Source organism: Alligator sinensis, unplaced genomic scaffold (assembly GCF_000455745.1).
Source record: "Alligator sinensis unplaced genomic scaffold, ASM45574v1 scaffold1012_1, whole genome shotgun sequence".
NCBI classification, from domain to species: domain Eukaryota; kingdom Metazoa; phylum Chordata; order Crocodylia; family Alligatoridae; genus Alligator; species Alligator sinensis.
In genome coordinates, this window is record NW_005842104.1 from 2,023,750 (window position 1) to 2,041,388 (window position 17,639).

Consider the following 17,639-nt stretch of genomic DNA (forward strand, 5'->3'; position numbering starts at 1 on the left):
TTGGTATCTAATTCACTTTGTGGATCTGGCCTTTAGTTACTGAACCTTGCTGCCTCAGCAGTGACAAAATCTGATTCACTTAGAGCTGAATCTATTTACTAGTCCATATTTGGCAATGTTTTACATGCATTTCCTACATATTTTACTGTAATGTAACCAAGGGAAAATACTTCTGTAATCACAGATGGCTGTACAGTAAACGCTGCTAATTGATAATTGCTTTCTTTTTTTGGTGCCCACTGTATGTCTTAACTTATATTAGAATCTTTTTTTGGTGGGGGTAACTTTTTGCCAGAAGCTAGACTGTGGCTCAGATTCCCAGCTGGTATAAATCATCATTTCTCCATTAAGTCCAGTGATGTTCTGTTGATTTACACTACTTGAAGCAATTATAAAAACATTTTTCAGCTTATGTAGATTTTCAGATCTGTATCATGCTGAGGTGGAAAAAATAACTTCTATTTTTAACTTTCATACAAAAATACATTTTTTTTCATCATGATTCTTCATGTTCAGATACTTTCATTATTGGGAACTCAATACATTAAAGACCTATAACGGACATAGTCCTTATGGCCTTTATCATTCATAAATGGGAACACAGTACATTCCACTTTTGACTACCTTCATTTAGTAGCCAATTAATATAATTTTTTCCTTCTTATTCTTCAGCTGTTTAAACCATTTATTATCATTACCCTCTATGTTTCTAAAAATTCTGCTTAAAAATGTAGCATTCACTCTCCAAATATTTTTTTTACAATACTTTATTTTTGCTAAGTTTACCCTTCCCTTTTATGCTCACTAGCTAATCTCACTGACATATAGCTTTTCTAGTGTTTGATTCACTATGATACTGTTGGTCTTGTTGTTGGCTGCCCTTTTAGTACAGCTTAGGGAAGATTTTAGTCCACTACATACTATTGAATAGTGAGCAATATATTATTTTTTTCATATGTTTGCTGAAGTTATCTTCAAACTGCTGAACATCTTCTGAAAACTATCAGAATCCCAGAAGATGTCCTTTAATCATCAAAAATGACAAAAAAAAATTAAGCACAATAAACTTCCTATTCTTCTGATCAATTAGTTTTAGGATTATCTTGAAGGAAATATATTCATTTCCATCATCTAGACTCAGATACATATATATAGCTGCCTTTGAAAACAAGATGAGCCATGGAACTGAATCAGAACAAGGTCAGATCTAATTCTGATACAATGAGATATGTACAACTACAACAAGACAAACAATACATACAATACAATCAAAATATCTAATTCTGATACAATGAGATATGTACAATACATCCTACATCAAGACAAACAAAACATGACATGGAGACCTTCTGAATTAAAGGCATCCAAACAACTCGACTTCAGGATTTGTGAGAATATTACAGGTCCCAAATCAGATTTCTTCTGATGTCAAGAGCCATCTGTTCTTACTTCAATAGCTTCTGAACAACCTTGCCCTTTTTTAAAATAGTAGACATGTGGTTAGTTCTATATGCATATTTATTTACTTACTCACTTTTTGCAGTGTTAAGTTTAGTGATTAATAACACATCAGTATTTCGCACTGTGACATAGTAGACATTCTGCTTTCTACAACATGGAGTCAAAGTTGAGTTTAAGGTATATATATGTAGTACTTAGATTTGCCTCTCACCCCAGTGCTTGTTTCTGAGTGGAAGTCATCTATCTTTATAATTCCTGTTTGAGAGCCTAATATCAACATTGGATATTCATAGAATCCTTCTCTCTGGCTCCATTTTCCAGCCAGCCTCTTTGGTTGCTCCCTTCATATTTGATCAAATGTCCAATTTCCTCCTTCAGCAGAAGTCTACAGAAAGGGGTCCTTATCGTGTCAGAGGTTAGCTTCCGAAGATGACTGTAGTTGGGAGTTCTTATTTCCCTGAGGCTCCCTTATTCCAGTTCCTTGGTCCCCTATGACCCTTTTCCAACAACTGACAATTCGCATTCCAACATGGAGTTAAATGTCTAGCACTTAAAGTTTAACTGTTAATTGCTCAGTAATGAAATATTTAATCATCAGGTGATTATAATTTTAATCACTAAGGTACTGGTGGAAATCCAATACCTAATGTTGAAGATTAATTGCTAAGGTTTTTCACATTCACTTTCTGAAAATTGCCATGTGCTGTAGAGACCAACAGAACATAATTTGTGAAACTGGAAGTTCTTAAATAATTCCTGTGCTGAGAAAAAGGGTCCAAAGACTTGAAAGATACAGTTATAAACCTGAACTAAAGTTAATGTTGGATTAATTTCCATTAGAAAGTTTTCCTACTTTCCTCTTTTTAATCTTCCTGTTTCAAAGCTATCAGGAAAAATATTATTTTATTACTTGTCCATGGATAGGGTATGCTTTCAGATAATTCAGTTTTTCTAATCAAATGACAAAGGTGTATTGAAATGAGGGCTTAAAGAGGATTTTGGAGTAAGGCCTCCCAATACCACTATTCTGCTGTGCTGAATAGAAGTCCAAGTTATTGTGTATGCATAGCAACTATTGGCATCACAAAATTTTGTAGTGGGGTTTAGAGCATGGAATCCAAATTAATGTGCCAGACAGTAATGGCACTACTGGTTCAATGAGCCACAAACAAAGAAGGATTCACCAGACAAAATGAACCATCTGCTTCAATGTAAAGTACCCACTTAAAAAAACATATTTAAGAAATGTCTTAAATATAGAAATACTGCTAGGGGCTGGGGAAGGGAGAAAAGCAGGAGAGGAAAGGCAAATCACAGCTCAAAAGCTGCATGTGATTTCTGCAGAAAGAGTGATTAAATGAAATTACTTGCTGATTTCTTTCTGTTCATGCATTATTTTCTATTTTTTATTTTCTTCAGTCCTTGGTTATTATTCATCCTAAGAAGTCATATAATGACAAAGTATTGTTTGAGCTGGGGCTTCATGCACACAGATCTTGATTCTGAGGCACATACACCCCAGGAGTTTTGTATGCTTTACCTCTTGCCTGGGTCAAGATCTTGGTTTGTGTCTGGAAGGGTTAGGTAGTTTGGCCATTCTTCATATACACCAGTAATTATATCAGTAATGCTGACATACAACAAAATACTGAGGAGTAGAAAAGCCTTTATAAATGTCATATGTTTGCAGAATAAAATTTGAAGGGGACTCCAGGATCAAGCCCAGTCTCCAGCTTTCTCTCACAAAGGAAGATTTTGTTTAACTTTAATCCCCCCTTTTTTTTTTTTGCACATTGTGAAGTGACACTGAGGCAGAATACAAGTAAAAGACTAACAAATCAGGATGGAAGCATTTTAAACTGAATCTGTGCTGTTGCAGCTTGTACAGAACACATAAATCTAGCTTTACATTTCTAAATTCCCGAAACAGAGATGACAAGGTTCTTTGGGTAAATCTGAAATCTTTTAGACCAAGTCAAATAGTTAGAAAACAATCTTCTTTCCAAGCTTTTGGGTTTTTGTGCCCAAAAGCTTACAAAGAAGAATTTTTTCCAACTATTTGAGTTGGTCTAATAAAAGATATCAGATTTATCAAAAGACCCTTGTCTGCTTATGTCCTTAGACCAAAACGGCTACAATGTATACCACTAAACAGAACTGCTTATTCTGTGAGTTCTTTGCTTTTCCATTGATATTCATTCTCATTCTCCTTCTGTCCTCTTATCACTACTATATTTTCCTTTGTCATGGTTTTTTTTATCCTTAGCAAAACAGTTAAGTCCTTCACATACTCTTTTTTGTCATATTGTAACTCTCCTTTGCCATGATCTTGCTTAACGGTTCACCTGCTTGGTGGTCTATCAAAGTCCATAAAACTGTGCATGGACATAAGGGTATTTGGAGGTAGATCCCTGCTTTATAGCTCCAGGAAGCAGTGGTGTAAACAAGCATTTGTGTCCTGTGCAGCCCATGCGGGAGAGAGGGGGAGGGACCTGGTTGTGGGGTGGGGAGGCGGTGCAAGTTCCAGGAGTGAGGCGGGGCAGGTTCTGAGAGTGGGGGTAGAGCAAGAGTCTTACCAAGTCCCCAGCTGCTGCTACTGCCCCCACTGGGTGCTCTGCCCACCATCTTTTGCTCTTAAAGCACCGGCTGCAGTGTTGTGTCTGTGCACCAGCTGCTGCTGCAACAGCAAAGCTGTAGGGCTCCTTTTGTTGCCAGGGAATAGACTCTTGGGGAGCGTATGTTGAGCAGGTGCCCACGACTCTGGAGGGGTGTTGCTTGGCATGCTGGATTAGATGTAGTGTCACACCCCACCCCCTTTTAGTCTAGCTGTGGTGGGTTGGCCACAGATCCACTGACCAAGACCCCGGGCTCCCCATGCAGCTGGCCTGAGGCTCACCCCTCAGGCTACAGGATTCTTTTCAGCTGCTGGGCCCTTGGCCTTCAGTCTATAACCAACAATGAATACAAAAACAAGAAATGGAAAAAAGCTGTACTTAGCTTGTGCTGGTCCTCTGGAGGAGGGTTGCCACATTCACTGCTCCATACTGAGGTCCAGGTACCTCATCCAGCCTCACTTGGGGTGAAAAATATGGGGTGTACACCATGGGCTTCATACACAGCACTTCCTTGACTTGCTGAAATGTTCTTTCAGTTTCTGCTGTCCAGCCTATCCAGTTTGGTGCTGTATCTCTAATCATCTCTGACAATGGGGCCATTATGTCTGAAAACTGGGGCACCAGGCGGCAGTAATAGCAAGCCCCATAAAGGCCCGCATCTGTCTCTTTATTTGTGGCAGGCTATAGTCCCAGAGGGCTTTCACCTTGTCTAGTATCAGTTGTATATTCCTTCCCCTTTTCTGGAAGCCTAGACACTGGGTGTCCTCTTGTCCCAATGTGCATTTCTTTGGGTTAGCAGTTAGGCCAGCAGTTCGCAATTCTTCCAGCACCATTGTTAGATGCCATATGCTCTCTAGCAGAGAGCAGATTTAGAGTGGACATTAGGAAGATCTTCTTCACAGTTAGAGTGGCCAAGGTCTGGAATGGGCTCCCAAGGGAGGTGGTGCTCTCCCCTACCCTGGGGGTCTTCAAGAGGAGGTTAGATAGGCATCTAGCTGGGGTCATCTAAACCCAGCCCTCTTTCCTGCCTATGCAGGGGGTCAGACTCGATGATCTATTGAGGTCCATTCCGACCCTAGCATCTATGAATCTATGAATATATGTTCTTTCCAAGTCCCTGAGTATATTACCACATCATCAATATATGCCCCAGCCTCCCTCCATTGTGGCATTAGCACTTTATCCATCCAGTGCCGGAATGTTCCTGCCACCCCATGCAGGCCAAATGGCATCCAGACACATTCATACAGTCCCCATGGCAAAAGTGGTCTTCTCTTGGGAGCATGCATCCAGCAGTATTTACCAATACCCCTTGGCCATGTCAATGGTGGAGGGTGGAGATAAACCAGGATCCCCCATACGTTCCAGCAGGTCCTCCACCAGGGGCATGGGGTAGGCACTAAAGTGAGCCATGTTGTTGATTTTTCAAAATTGCATGGTCCCATCCTTTTTTGACCACAACAATGGGTTTTCATCAAGTACTTCTAGACTCCCATATCATTCCATCTGCCAACATCTGGGTTATTTCCTTGAGCATGACCTCCTGGAGCTTCTGGGGAATTCATCACCACTTCTCACATACAATCTTCCAATGCAGGGTCTCTATTTGGTGCTCCACCCACTGCAGTTTCCCTGGGTGATCCTAGAATACCATCCTGAATCATCCCGAGTCATTTGTTGCCACTGCATTAGCATCAGCCCTGTCTCCCTATGGATGGGCCAGCCCAGGTGCTGTCCTGGCACTGCTGGACCAAACTCGGCTGACTCTGGGGCAGCTGAAATGAACAGGGCCTCTCTGTCCATCCATTTTTTAAAGAAGTTGATGTGATAGATCTGCCATGTTTTCCACCTCCCTGGTTTCCGCATTTCATAGAGCACTGAGCCTCTGCCATATAACTTTGTGTGGCCCTTGCCATCTGACCATAAACTTAGAAGTATCATCAGGGAGCAAGATGAGCACCTGATTGCCCTCACTTTCACGCACATGCTGCTTGTTTCTGGAAGCTTGTCTGAGCCATCTGTAGGTTCTCTTGTGCCAATGCTCTCGCAGTTCATAGACTGTCCCTCATCTCTAGCACCTGGGCTATGGGTTTCTATGTTGACCTCCTGTGTTGTTCCCAGCTTTCCCTGATCAAGTCTAAAATCCTGTGGGGGTGCTGGCCATATGACAACTTAAATGGCATGAACACAGTGGCACTTTGGGGGGCTTCGCAGTAGGCAAACATTAGTGGCCCCCGTAGTTTATCCCAGCGCTGTCCATCCTGTGAAACCACTTTCTTCAGCATGCTTTTGAGGGTCTGGTTGAACTGCTTAACCAGACTATTCATTTGCAGGTGGTATACAGACATTAGGAGGTGGCAAATTTTCAATGTAGCATGGACTTACTTGAATACCAGGGCCATAAGATTGCTACCTTGGTCTGTCAATATCTCTCTGGGAAATCCCACATGGATGAAGATTTACAGAAGTTCTTCTGCTACCTTCCCTGCACTCATTGTTCTCATGGGAACTGCCTCTGGCTAGTGGTTGGCCTATTCCACCAGGACCAAAACACTGAAATTGGGGTGATGCTTCCACAATATCCAACATTACTCACTCAAAAGCCTCCTCCATGAGTGGCATGGCAGCCAACAGGGCCCTCAGTGGGTATCCTAGTTGTGCCAACTGGCACTCAGGGAAGGATTGGCCAAATTGTCTTAACTCCTGCAAGATCCCTGGCCAAAAGAACCTATCTAAGAGGTGTTCTTGGGTTTTATCCTTCCCTAAGTGGCTTCCAGTGGGGAGCTTGAGGGTGACTCTTAACGGTGCTCTGGTACCTTTTTGGCAACAGGAGCTGGGTGACTTCATCCCTGGACCTCACCCATGGTCTACTCAATATAGTACCCCCTGTTTTGCCTTGAACTAGGGCACCAGCCAAATCAGGTCAGGCCGCACCACCTCCTTTTCTACCTGGGCAATGCCCCTTCATTAACCTGTCAGAAGCTGTCCTCCCAGGATTGCTGTACAGCAAATTGCCCTGACTCTAGGTCCTGTTGCCAGTCCACATGGGTCTCCATCCCATGGGCTGGTCTACCAGAGCTGGTGCCTGACAGAGGTTCAACCAGGACCCCTTCTTCCATGGTCCTCAGCCAAAGCCAAAGTTTTTCATTGCATGAGGGTGCCCAGCAACTCCCACAGGTGGGGTCAGTCCTGACCCAGCAATACTGGGTAAGCAAAGCGTTCTGCCAGGCAAACCAACATTTGGTGGGGACACCCCTCAACCGTCATTTTCACCCAGGCTCACTCATAACTCTGGGGCTTGCCATGATGGTAGACCAGCTCCAGATTGTTGACTTTCTGGCAATCCACTTCCCACACCAAATCGCATTGCACCATAATCCACGTGGATCTGGTATCTACTAAGGCAGTTGTTACTTGTTGGCCCTCAAGACAGGCTTTGACAATAATGCAGGTCCACCCAGTGCTGTGTCTAGTTTTTCCTAACCATGGCCCATCACAAAAGCTATATTCTATTCCCTCTATAGAGGCATGCCACCTTCTGTGGGATGATTCCTTTCCCAGGCTTGCTTCCCAGGCTACTCCTGTGCCTCCTTGGGGACAAATACAAGTAGAGTGCCCAGGCCTTCTGCATTGGAAACAGATCCCACCTGACCCTGGCAAGAGTGGTTGGGGCACCACATTACCCTGAGGGGAGGAAACCCTAACCTTTTTAGGTCCTAGGTCCTAGGATGTGTTTGCACCTGGCTGCCAAAAAAATCGTCCGCTAGCTTCAGGGCTTCAGGCAATGACTTAGGTTAGTGCTGTTGCATCCATGATTTGACCCTCCCCCCCTTCTAAGTCCCAAATAAATTGCTCCAGGACTATAGTCTTTGTCACCTCATCTGAGCCCCTGTCTTGAGGCACCAGCACACCTCATCCCAGAGCAAATGGATTAACTGGCAGGGGCTTAATGCCCCAGGGGCGTTCTTGCCATGAAACCTTTGGATGATGCAATTCCTCAGCTACCTCCAATCAATAGAGGATAGCCTCCTTCACTCAGTAATAATTGGTGACCTCAGTCAGGGAATCCTTCTGGGTTTTACCAGTAAGCAACAGCCGTATCTGGGATGCCCAGGTAGTCTGGGGCCATGGAGCCAGGGCAGCCATTCACTTGAAGGCCTCTAAAAAACATTTCAGATCATCATCCTTGGTCATCTGGGGCATTCCTATGAGCCCTAGGCCAGTTACTGAGGCTCCAGCATGCTGCTCCAGGACCTGCACCATAGCGCTCCTGTTCTCCTCTATGACCCCTCTTAACTGCTCAGGGATCTGCACCTGTAGTTGTACCAAGCCATCCATGTGGGCCCCTTATTGTTTAGTCTGCTTGGCTGTTGCCATCTGCTGCTGCACTAGGAGATGCAGTACCTGCTCCAAGGTACTGGCCAGGGCCTAGCTCCCTTCTCCCTTAGCTTGCAGCCTCTTGTGGATGCTTGGGTTCAAATAGGTTGGAAAAGCCAACCTATTAAATAGGTACTTTGCATCGGTCTTTCATCAGTCCCATGGGAAGCCCATGCCCGCTATGGGACAGGGAAGTCCGGATGAGGGTGATCCCCTGCCCTCCATTGATGCTGACTTCGTGAAGGAACATCTTGAGAAGCTGGATACCTTCAAGTCAGCCGGCCCTGACAATCTTCACCCCAGGGTACTCAAGGAGCTGGCGAGCATCATAGCCCAACCTCTAGCACGGATCTTTGAAAACTCTTGGTGCTCTGGTGCAGTGCCCGAAGACTGGAAGAAGGCCAATGTGGTGCCTATCTTCAAGAAAGGGAGGAAAGTGGATCCGGCTAACTATAGGCCCATCAGCCTGACTTCTATCCCGGGGAAGATCTTAGAAAAGTTTATTAAAGAGGCCATCCTTAATGGACTGGCCGACGCCAACATCTTAAGGGATAGCCAGCACGGGTTTGTTGCGGGTAGGTCTTGCTTGACCAATCTCATTTCCTTCTACGACCAGGTGACCTATCACCTGGACAAGGGAGAAGAGATTGATGTCATATATCCTGACTTCAAAAAAGCCTTCGATTTGGTTTCCCATGATCACCTCTTGGAGAAACTGGCCAATTGTCGCCTTGGGTCCTCCACGATCCACTGGCTGGAAAATTGGCTCCAGGGTCGGACCCAGAGGGTAGTAATCGATGGAAGTCACTCATCGTGGTGTCCTGTGACCAGTGGGGTCCCCCAAGGCTCTGTCCTTGGACCCATACTGTTCAACATCTTCATTAATGATGTGGACACTGGAGTCAGAAGCGATCAGAACTGGCCAAGTTCGCCGATGACACCAAACTTTGGGGCAAAGCATCCACACCAGAAGACAGGCAGGTTATCCAGGCTGACCTGGACAGGCTCAGCAAGTGGGCGGACGAGAATCTGATGGTGTTCAACGCCGATAAATGCAAGGTTCTCCACCTTGGGAAAAAAAACCCGCAGCATCCTTATAGGCTCGGCAGTGCTATGTTGGCTAGCACTATGGAAGAAAGAGACTTGGGGGTCATCACTGACCACAAGATGAACATGAGCCTGCAATGCGATGCGGCGGCTAGTAAAGCGACCAAAACGCTGGCTTGCATCCATAGATGCTTCTCAAGCAAACCCCAGGACATCATTCTCCCCTTGTACTCGGCCTTGGAGAGGTCGCAGCTGGAGTACTGCATCCAGTTTTGGGCTCCACAATTCAAAAAGGATGTGGAGAAGATTGAGAGAGTCCAGAGAAGAGCCACATGCATGATCAGAGGTCAGGGAAGCAGACCCTACGATGACAGGCTGAGAGCCCTTGGTCTCTTTAGCCTGGAAAAGTGCAGGCTCAGGGGTGATCTGATGGCCACCTATAAGTTTATCAGGGGTGACCACCAGTATCTGGGGAAACGTTTGTTCACCAGAGCGCCCCAAGGGATGACGACTAGGTTGAATGGTCATAAACTACTACAAGACCGTTTTGGGCTGGACATAAGGAAGAATTTCTTTACTGTCCGAGGCCCCAAGGTCTGGAACAGCCTGCCACCGGAGGTGGTTCAAGCGCCCACATTGAACACCTTCAAGAGCAAACTGGATGCTCATCTTGCTGGGATCCTATGAACCCGGCTGACTTCCTGCCCTTTGGGCAGAGGGCTGGACTCGATGATCTTCCGAGGTCCCTTCCAGCCCTAATGTCTATGAAATCTATGAAATCTATGAAATCCCACCACTGGTACCAGTTGTGGGTCAGGGGGGTGGATGCAACTCTGGAGGAGTGTTACTGGGCATGTTGAGTTGGATGTACTGTCACACAGCACCAACTTATACTCTAACTGCAGTGGGTTGCCCACAGATCCAGTGATCAGGACCCTGGATTCCCCATGCAGCTGGCCTGAGTCTCAGGCCTCAGGCTACAGGATTTTTTCCAGCTATTGGGCCTCTGGCCCTGGGTCTATAACCGACAATGGAAACAAAAACAAAAAATGAAAAAAGGCTGCACTTAGGTTATGGTGGTTCTTTGGGGGAGGGTCACTACAATAATTGCTCCATGCTGTGGTCCAGGTACCTCAGCCAGCCTCACTTGGACATGGGCTAGTCCCAGGCCTTGGCCAGGTGAGGGAGACCCCAGGCCACAATGCCTATATGTATCCCTCTTAGCGCTGCCAGCCCCTTGCCCCTGAGAGATCCCCTTGGCAGTGGCCCTGGGCTGTTCTTATTCCCCCTCTCTTTCGGTGGTGGGCACTTCTGCCCAACCCAGATGGCTGGGTTCCTAATGGCCCACAGCAGGGTAACATTCTTCCCAGCTGGAGCTAACTTCCAGGGCTGCACCCACCGTGCCTCCTTCCAGCTCATTGCTGCAGCTGCACTGCCTCTGCATCTGTACTGGAGCTGCGGGGAGCAACCATACCAGGTTGGAGGTAGTTTGGCCACACTCCTACCCACAGTAATAGAGCCTGACCCTGTTACATGGAACAAGGCATGATTTTGATGCCCATTCTAAGTTGGTGTCTGGGGCTAGTGCCCCTATCACACACCCCTAGTTATGCTGCTACTAGGAACTTCTTATATGCAACAGATAGATGGTTATGATAGCATTCTATTTGATCTGAGTTAGGCCTAGATTGTGTTGAGTTTGGGGCACCATATCTTATGAAAGATAGAGAGACACTGGACAGGATCCAGTGTCTGACAGTATATGACAAATTGGATAAAGTAATTAAAGCTAGTTTTAAGGAACCATGCATGTTTAATATTTAATATGGATAAAAGGTGATGAGGGAGGGGAAGCAGCACATTATAATAATTTTCAAAGATTTGAAAGGCTGCTAGATAGCAGTGTGTGAAGAAAAATGTTTTCTCTTATGAGAGAGATCAGGACATAGGACAATAAGTTTAACCTTCATATGTTCCCATGGGGTAATTTCCTACCCCAGAAGCATATTTTGTGTAGTATCTTAAAGCTAATTAATTCTAATTTTTTTTCTTTTTAGCACATTGTCACTGGCACCACAGTGCACAATATTCCTGATGAACAGCCACCTTACATAAATGATTTGCTCTCTGTGGATGAAAAACTGCCTAGGGTAACATGATATCCCAGGCATGAATGTGTTTTTCCATATGGGATAACAAGCCCATGTTAAAGCATTGGGGTAACTTGTTACCCCAATGTAATTTCTGTATAAATGAAAGACCTAGACCTGTTTGGCCACTTTGGGTGGATGCAACTGAAAGGTCAGCATTCATTCATACCATGTGTGACTGGTGCCTCCTGAGCCTGGGGAGGTACCAGTGACTGATCGCCGACTGTTGGAGGGGAGTCCCCCAGTGGTCAGTCACTGACCCTGGAAGCACCATCAGCAAAACTGGAAGTGCCATGGGTATTTCTCTCAGCACCCCCCACTCCGCGGCTGGCAAGGGCCAATCTCAGGTGCAGCATGTGCCCCCCACCTCCGTGCCTCACCTATGATTCACAACTCATTCATGTCCATTTCAGGTATCCATGGTAACTAATGAATGGCTATCCTCCACTCTGCTTTTGCAGAAGATGTGGTAATCCTTTTTGCTAACCACTTTGTTTGCAGGCTGCAAGGTCATCAAAACACCCTGCCCTTTGCCAAAAAAACCACCAACATTTGTCACACCCAAATTCACTTCTGTTCTCTTTTCTCATGGCAAAATTCCACCTCACCTGCCCCTTTCATAACATACAAGCTAGTTTGCCCTGCCTTTCTGGGAAGTCAGAACAAGGAGCAAAGGGACAGCAGAGAAGAAATAGAACAACATCATACTGCAATACAGCATACACTATGGAGTCCCTTCAATGGTAAGGGCTTGACATCCCATATCTCTTTTACCTGCTCTCAAAAAAACCCTGCATGTGTGATTTCCAAACAGCATCCACCCACATTTGGCTTGCCTGCAAAGGGTGGATGCTGGTTTCTGGCTTCTGTGCCCAGATTGAGAGGGTGCTACTTGTGCTGCCATAGGGCAGGGCAGAATTGCTTCTGTGACAGCATAGGTGGATAGGCTCATCTTTGATTGTTATTTATATGCATTCAGCAGTCATCAATTTTTTCTTTTTTTTTTCTGCAGTCCAGGTTGAGAAGGCAGCACATATTCAGTGCTGAAGCCTATCTTGCACAGGTAACTGGGGATGGCAATGACACATCCACTGATGAAATCTTATCCCAAGGCAGTGAGGATGCTGACTTGGTTCCAGATGTTGGAGATTGTTCAGAGCAAGAAGACCATGTGCTTATGGAAGCTTCATCTAGCTCAGATGAGGAGTTGTTGCCACAAGCAGAAGTGATTCCAACACTTTCAATGGGAAAGGGGAGAAGATCAGCCTGGGGCCACCGTGGATGACCGAGGAGAGCTACAGCAGTTCATGGAGCAGAACCACTGCCACCACCCCCAGAAAACATTGCAGATGAAAACACCATTAGAGGAAGGAATGGCAGAGTGAGGGAAAAAAGTCCACAGCTAATATATCATCAGAGAACAGCCAAGGACATACTCCATAAAAGTGCTGGGCCAACAAGAGAAAGTAATAAAGACAGTGGTGGAAACATTCTACCTGTTTCTCTCACAAGATATCCTGACTGTTATCATAAGAGAAACAAACAGAGGAGAAGAAAGAAGATTCAGGGAGTGGAATGATAGCCATCCTGAAAATAGAAAGGCGTGAAAAAAGCTGGATAAAACTGAGCTGAAAGTGTACATTGGTCTCCTACTACTGAGTGGTCTATACCAAGGTAATCACAAGGCACTGGAGGAGTTGTGGGAGTAACGGACTGGGCGTCCTTGTTTCTGTGCCACCATGAGTTTAAAATGATTCCGTCAAATCACCAACTACCTGACATTTGACAATAAACTGACACATGAAGAAAGGAGAACTGTGGACAAGCTTGCTGACTTCAGAGATATTTGGACACAATTTGTGGAGCAGCTCAGGAAATAGTATATTCAGGAATACACCTGATGGTTATTGCATTCAGGGGTCACTGTCCCTTCAATCAGTGCCCATCAAGCCTGCCAAATATGGATAGAAAGTTTGGTGGTGCTGTGATGCAGCAACATCATTCTGCCTGTCTGGAGACATCTACTTGGGCAAGCAACCAGAAGCTCCACACCAAGGTAATCTTGGTACCTAGGTCATTGAAAAACTGCTTCATCCCTGGTAGAAGATAGGAAAGAATATTGTGGGTGACAGTTTCTTCACAAGTACTGACCTGGAAGAAAGACTGCTACAGCAGCACTTGACATATGTGGGTTCAATTTGGAAAAACAAGGCCAATATCCCAAATTAAATGCAAGCAAATTGAAGAAGGGAAACTTTTTTCATCCATTTTTGCTTTTGAAGGGGAACTCACCCTAGTTTCCTATGTTCCAAAGAAGTCCAAAGTTGTGCGGTTGCTGTCAAGCATGCACCATGACCTGTCAGTGGGTGGAGAGCAAAGAAAGCCGGACATCATCCACGACTAAAATAAAAACAAGGTTGGGGCAGATAACCTTGACCACTTAGTCCATATGATCACCTGCAGATGAAAAATCAACAGGTGGCCAATGACACTATTTTTCAATATGTTGGATGTGGCTGTCATTGCTAGGCCACAACACAAACTGGAAGCAAAGATCACATTGGAAAAGATGGTGCTTTTTTTGATCGATGGGCAAATAAAATGAAGAATGATGGACACACGTAATCTTTCTAAGTCCATCAACTCTGGTATGTCCTAAATTACAAATTGCCACAACACACCTCAGTAGAACCTTCTGCAAGCATGAGTGGACATTGTGCTTTTGTCCAAGGACAGATGATCGCAAAACCCAGAAACGATGTGAAGACTGTAAGCGATTTGCTTGTGTGCACCACAGAGCATCACTGCTGTTTTGTGAGGAATTAAATATTTAGTTAAAACAGTTAGGAAATGTTTTTGGAAGTAATTGTTATTTTGAAAACAGTGTGAACTGCAGACTTAGCAAATTGTTCATTCACATTTTGAAACTCTAAAAAAAGTTTAAATTTTGTTCATAGTTCTAGTTAAATAATATTTTGGGTTCAAATCATCATAAATACTATTTCAAACAAACTTTATGTTTAATAAATAGTTTTTGGTACATTTATACTGTTGTCACTGGTTCCATTTTTTTCATGTGGGTGGGCTTTCAAGTTACCTCATGAGACCAATAATGTCGAATTGCGGGATAACAAGTTACCCCATGAGAACAACAACAGTTATGGTTTCATGAGAATGGATGAGAGTTAAATTATAGCAAATCTCAGAAAAGACTGCCTAATTACAAGAACAATAAGACAATAGAACAAGTTTCCCAGAGAACTTGTGACATTCTTGAAGTTTTCATGAAAATGTTGTATAGGCTGGTATGATGGTTTAGGAGCAGCCAAGAAGTGGATTAGATTGGAAAAGGCTTAAGATGATCATCCCCATCACTTTTATGTCATAAAGCAGTTTGGATCTTTCAGGGTAAAAAGCATTTATGAACTATATTATCAGTTTATGATGTAACCCATAGCAAGAGGCTGCACACTTCTGTGCAGCTCCATTTGTTAATTATTAATGCATGCTTTTCTCCAGTCTCTTTTTCATTCTAATGAGAGAATCAGTTATGTCACGATCTGGGTACATCTACCCATGCAATTCATGTGACTCATTATATTCCGACTCAATTTGAGCTGGAGTAAACTAATCCTGATATCACCATGTATATGTATATTTAAGTGCAGTAATTTACTGTGCTGCCAGATACCACTTGTATCTAATGGGACTATCTGGCAGCAGAGTAATTTAGTCTACTGTACATCTCACATGTAAATAGTAATGCTTTACTGTGCAGGAAATTAATCTGCTATGTAGTAAAATGTCTCATAAACTCCTTGTCACAGAGTATGATCCTTCATGCACTGATATAAACTACACCACCAACTACTTCCCCAGGAAATGGAGTGAAGGTTTTGCCCTCTTCCCTTCAGGCCCTTCTACTTCCAGTCCCTCTACTTGTTCCAGCATAATGTGGGAGGAGGAGGAATGATACAACAGCTCTTTAGATATTACTTTCTAGATCACAGAGAAAGTGGGGTTATGGCACACTGGGGCAAAAATGCAAAGTAGAACTTTATCCTCTCTTTTCTCTTGTGTCAGTACTCCAGATAGATCTAGTCCTATATAAATAAGATTCTTGGTTTAGTCAAAATGAAAAAAATAATATTATGTAAAGGGTCCAGGTTGTTTAAGAGGCAGTGAGAGGGAAAAGAGAATAGGCAAAAATTAAGATTTCCCTACTATAATGTTAAGTGATTAAAATAATATATATTGCATTTTCTATTCCTGTTCTCTGTGTAAAATTTCTATCTAAACAGAATATCCAAAAATGTAGATGAAGTAAAGCAGGCATGAAAAGTTTCCTTAGCAGATATCTTCTAAGCATATACTGAAATGATAATAAATAGAAAACATTATCATCATCTATTAGAACTTTTTCAAACATATGCCATGATGAACAGATTGTGCATGGGTGATTGGTGCCACCTTAGTAAGACAGAGGCATGTGCCATGTTCATGTGCATGACCACCCTCCCCCCCATGACCAGTCCCACCAATGTGGGGGGGTGGTCCCCCACGGGCAACTCCATGACAGCGGATTGATGCGGCTGATTGCTGTGATTACTACAGCCGCTTCTGGGGGTGGCTGCGGACACTTCTGGAAGCAAGTGCTGGCCAGTCACTGCAGCCACTCCAAGAAGCAGCCTCAGCCACTCCCAGAAGTGGCAGCAGCAATCGCATAGATTGGTCAGTGCTTGCAGAGGGGGCGGGGGGCACTGGTGTTCTTGTCTGCTTCCCCCACTCATCGCCTAAGCAGTGAGCGTGGCTGCTTAGGGTGTGCACCGGTGCTCTCAGGTGGTGCATGTGCACCCCTGTGTACCCCCTATGCATTGCCACTGAGGCTGTGCAAGCCGTTTGGGAAACCCCATCTAGTTCTCCAAGAAAAAAAATGGCATAAAAATACCATGCCATTTTTATGGTGATCCCAATGTTATTTCACTCTCACACATAGGTGAATGGATTTCCCTAAAATTGAAACCAAAAACCATTCACTTTTAATCTGAGAGAAATAGGGTGATAGTAAAGGAGGATTTCTTTTTTTCTGTTTGCAGACAGTAACAGATCAGTGAAAAGAGGTTATGATGGAAACTATTTTACAATGTAAAGCATTCATTTCCAAGTGAATTCTGTGAAGATACTGTTTTTCAATGAGAAGTGGATAATTTTTGGCTCCTGGCTAAAAAGCCCTCTTTCACTGATGGAAGTTCTAAGTCTAAATTAATAGTTGGGTTGATAATTAGCTTATGACTGATTTTATATTTGCCTACTTAGTATTTGAATACTACCATTTCTTTGTCAGTGCTTAGAAACAACTCCAGTATAAAAGACATTATACAAACTGAATTCTATTCTATTCTGGTCTATCTGTAAAGGTCAACTCTGCAATGAATCAATGCAGTGCTGGAAGAGGGCAATTCTCCAGAGATTGTAGATATCAAAGGGGATGACAAACTGCAGTGTTTTGCAAAATCAATTGACTACCAGAGATACATTCTGCCAGATTCATGCCTCATTCACTAAGCTGGTGGTATTGCACTAATGTCAAGGGAACTGAACCTGCTCACTGCAGGTCTGAATTTGGCTCAAACATTATGCTTGTCTAGGATCCAGTCTCCCAAAAGAAAGTGGAGTTGCACAAAGAATAAAATTTGGTCCCTGCTATTGATCATTTTAAAATTCCACACCTGGTTGCTTGTGTCATGATTGTTAAGAATCATCAATTGCTCTGTAATGGAATCTTATTATTTTGTTGGTCTAGCCAAAGGATTTTTATTTCCAGGGTCTCCATTTTTTCTTTTAGCATTGCTTCTTGGTGATTTCGAGGGATAAGTTAGCATTATGATTTTTTTTTCAAATCTATGTTTCCCATCACTTTAGAACAACATTTACAAGATAGCAGACTTAAAAATCAAAACACCAGAGGATTCTGTTTGCTCGAAATGTG